The sequence below is a fragment of the Lissotriton vulgaris genome, chromosome 5 (genome assembly GCF_964263255.1).
Source record: "Lissotriton vulgaris chromosome 5, aLisVul1.2, whole genome shotgun sequence".
NCBI classification, from domain to species: domain Eukaryota; kingdom Metazoa; phylum Chordata; class Amphibia; order Caudata; family Salamandridae; genus Lissotriton; species Lissotriton vulgaris.
The window spans coordinates 261,230,469-261,234,674 of NC_141693.1; positions in this window are offsets into that span (position 1 = coordinate 261,230,469).

Genomic DNA, 4,206 nt, shown 5'->3' on the forward strand with positions numbered 1-4,206 from the left:
AGTCACGAGCGCTGCTCAACGCTATTCTAATGAGATGTAAGCGAGATATAAACAATACAGCAAGTTGATTAGCAGTAGTATATACTATACCACCAGGAGAGGGAGGTGAAGGGCCAGGGATCAGAGCTCTTCACTGGCTCCCAGTCATAGAGAGAATAAAATTCAAGGCGCTCTGCATATCGCATCAAGCATTTCACAGAGCAAGTCCGAAAATCAATCATTCACTTCTCTCCCCCCACTGCCCTGGAAAAATCCTGCGCTCCACGAATGCACTTCTCGCCGTAGTCCCTAGAATCAAAAAAGCTAGAGCTAGGAGGCAGGTCCTTTTCTCTGAACGCTGCCAAACTCTGGAACTCGCTCCCCTTCCCACTCAGAGCCAACCCCACCCTTCTACACTTCCGCAAAGACCTCAAAACACTCTTATTTAGAAACTAATCCCCCCTGCTCCCTCCCACCCTCAGAATCGTCTTCTTTCCATTAGCAGCGCTTGGACGCCTTCGGGCAGCAGTCGCGCTCTACAAAACCCCTTCGCTTCACTTCACTTCACTCCAACGTTTATCAATTGGAGAGCAAGGCTACTGGCTATATATAGTTTGGACCTAGCTGCCTATAGACTTAAAGGTCATCGGAAACAGGAATGGGGTAAGAAGGTGTGGTTGCCATTAACCAAATGGATTGAAGAAGAAGAATTTTTCTTTTTTCTTGTCTTTCTCGCAGCTTATAAATATAAAGATGAATTTGCTTAGTGCTAAGTGGCATAGGGACTTGTTTGTAATTTGAAAAACTGCATTCCTGTTTCTTTTTAATTGTTTTTCAGGTTTTCTTTCTATCAGACGGATTGGTCATTTCTATGGTACAGTATTTATTGTATAGCATGTGGTATAATATGTCATAACTATTGCTATCATGTATGATAACAAGTTAAAATTTTAAAAAAATTAAAGAAAACAAGCCCTAAATTTGGCCCATCCACAAACCCTAAAACCATTCAACACCCTTACACTCCACCCATCCCTGAAATCTAAAAACACCTCACACACATAAACCCCACTCATCCGTGAACCCTAGAAAAACCTCACTACCTTACAATCCAGCCACTTTTGAACCATAAAAACACCAATTATTCCTGACCCTTAAGAAACCCTTGTCCCCTAAACATTATCCATCCATGAACCCAAAAATTCCCCAGGCCTCCTAAACTCCACCCAAGTTGAATGTAATTTTCGATTTTTCCTTAACTTACCTTTCCATTAAAATGTTTCCATTCATTTTTTATTTGTTTTGTATTTCGTTAAAATTGTCTTTCCTAAAGGTTGGTTTTCCATTATTTGGTTTCCTTCAATGTAGTTTCTCAGTTTTTGTTTTCCATTAATTCACACAGATCAGCATAGAGTGCCCATGTCGGATACAAAAGATGTAAAGGAATGGTGAGTACCATAAAGTCCTAGTGTGTCAAAATTAGTTGGGGTGGCCTGTGGAACACAGGAGTTTCTGGACTTCGGGCATGGTATGAGGACTCTTTGGGGGTGGGGTTGGGGCAGGACATGCAGGGATTACTGGGCATCCATTGTGATGCCTGGGGTGGTTTATCACTGGCATCCTGATGTCCGCATGCAGTTGTAACCCTAAAGTTAAACCCACACTCCCTGGGGAATAGTAAGCAAACACAATGCAACAATTAGATTTTTGTGTATACTGTGGTGTTCGCAGCTCTCAATGCTTGCATGGGATACACTTCCAAAGGGCCAATTTACTTCAATTCAGTGGGGACAATGCCAAGGTTATGAGCTGTTTCTTCGGGACATTTTGGTGTCCTTTGCCAATGGACTTTTGGCCACCTCAGGATAATTTAGTTCCACTTATGCAACATCTGTTCGGAACTTGGGAGTCTACGTAAACAATTATCTATTACACTCCAGTCATGTCAATAGGTTTCCTCGATCTGCTTTGGCCTACTGAGAGCACTTTGCAAAATGTTACCTCTGCTGCCGCTGCGCTTTCGGTATCTAGTGGTGCCAAGCATTATTCTGAGCAGACTGGATCAAGGGAATGTCCTGTTTTTAGGTACACCAGTTTGTCTTGTTTAATGTATACAGGCTGCAATAGCAAAACGTGCACTCTCTCTGCCAAGTCACTCCTCCACTTCAGCTGTTCTGGCCTCTCTTTATGCGGCAAGTCTCAGGAATAACCTGAAGATTACCCTCCATTCCATCAGCAACCTTTACATTTTCAGAAAAGAGATCGAAAACCTAGCGTTATAAACTCTAGGGGGCATATTACCAAGGAGTGCGTTGGAAAACGCACAACGAACATTCCCGTATCGCTGGCTATCGCCCGATTTCATCGCCGTTTTAGAGCGCCATTATCAATGCGCATCAGGTAGGCGAATTGAAATCCGGCGATAGTCGGCGATATGGCACATTAGCGCATGAAAATAAACGTTGTTTTCATGCGCTAATGTGGGCCTTGATAATATGGGGGGGTGGATTCAGCTTTATGATCCACACCCATGTTATCAATGCCTAACGCCTGGTCAGAGCAGGTGTTGGGGACCCTCGATAAACGAGTTTATCGCAGGTCTTTTCCTCCCAACGCCAGCCTTGGTAATAGGGTGTTCCCACCTCCAACCACATTCTTCATGTGGTTGGACGTGGGAACACCCACTTTGCATGTCATTAGCGATGTTTATCGCCGACATGCAAAGTGGGCTTGGGCCAGGCTTTAAAATGCCCTTGTTAATAGGGCTCTAGCAGTATCGCCGCTTTCTCTGCACAATTCACCGAAAAAGCGGCGATACTTGCCCTTGGTAATATTCCCCTAGGTTTCTGTACGTGTCTTGATTTTATTTTTGATAGCCAGCACCAGGATGCCTTACTAGGTGAAAGTACCAGCTATATAAGCATATATAATAATAGCAATATTTACCTCTCAGTCTGTTGCGGGCAACACTTCTGGGGAAAGAGGAAGGGTCTGGGGCTGTCCTTACACTTCAAAAGGGCGTCTGTCTCCATCCTTTCTTTCACAGTAAGCTTGTTTATTTCAAAAGGACCTAAAGGATGTCCCTACAATTTACATTTCTGTCTGGCAGGCTCTGTTCAAGCTATGCTCCAACTTATGTACCACTCAGACAAACGTGAGATCCAAAATGAACAAAATGGATGCCTGTCCGCACACAGGAAAGAACTACAGATAGACTATGCTTACCATTATACACACACAACATGTATAGTGCTCACACACTGTTCATACATGTACCCTGCAACTAACCCATGACCCCATACCCTAGCTGTCCACAGGGAACTGTTGTTTTATTGGAAGGAGATCCCTTCAAGAGGCAGTCCAGCTTCTAGGAGAAATGGGAAGATGTCAGGAACACGAATGGGTCTCTCAGGAATATGACACGTTAGTTTGCATGCGTTTACAACGCATGCCATTACAACACAGTTGTTACAAGAACTATGTAATGTAATGTAATGTAAAAAGGATTTGTAGAGCGCTGCGTTCACCGGACGGTTTCTTGGCGCTGATCACTAACCCAGGAGGAGGCAGAGAGGGAAGAAAGAGGAACTTTATGTATAGGCACCGCGGAAAAGGTGAGTTTTTAGGAGAGACCTAAAGTGAGGGTAGGAAGAGGAGAGTCTGAGGTCCAAAGGTAGAGACTTCCAGAGTGAGGGGGACAAAAAGGAGAATCTAAGGCCTCCGTGCTTTTTACGCCTAAACCTAGGTGTCTGGAGGAGGGCGTGATGGGAGGAACGGAGGTGTCTGGGAGGGGCGTACGGGTGGAGAAGAGAGGAGATGAAAGAGGGGCCGATGCCGGCCAGGGATTTATGGGTTAGGCAGCCAAGTTTAAACTTGCAGCGTTCCGACACAGGAAGCCAATGAAGGGCTTTGAGGAGGGGACGGACGTGGTGATGTTTTGGCTGACGGTAGATTAGGCGGGCGGCCTGATTCTGAATTAACTGAAGTCTCTTTATTTGGTATTGCGGAATGCCTGCATATAGGGCGTTGGCGTAGTCAATCCGGGAGATGACTAGCGCCAACAACGCCAGGGTGAGAGCTTCAGTGGTCAGGAAGTGAGCTATTTTTCGGATTTTTCTGAGCTGATGGAAGCAGGAGGATACTGTGGCGCTGATCTGATGATTCATGGAGAGATCCTGTGAGATGTAGACCCCCAGGCTTTTTACTTTATCAGCGGGACTAGGGGGG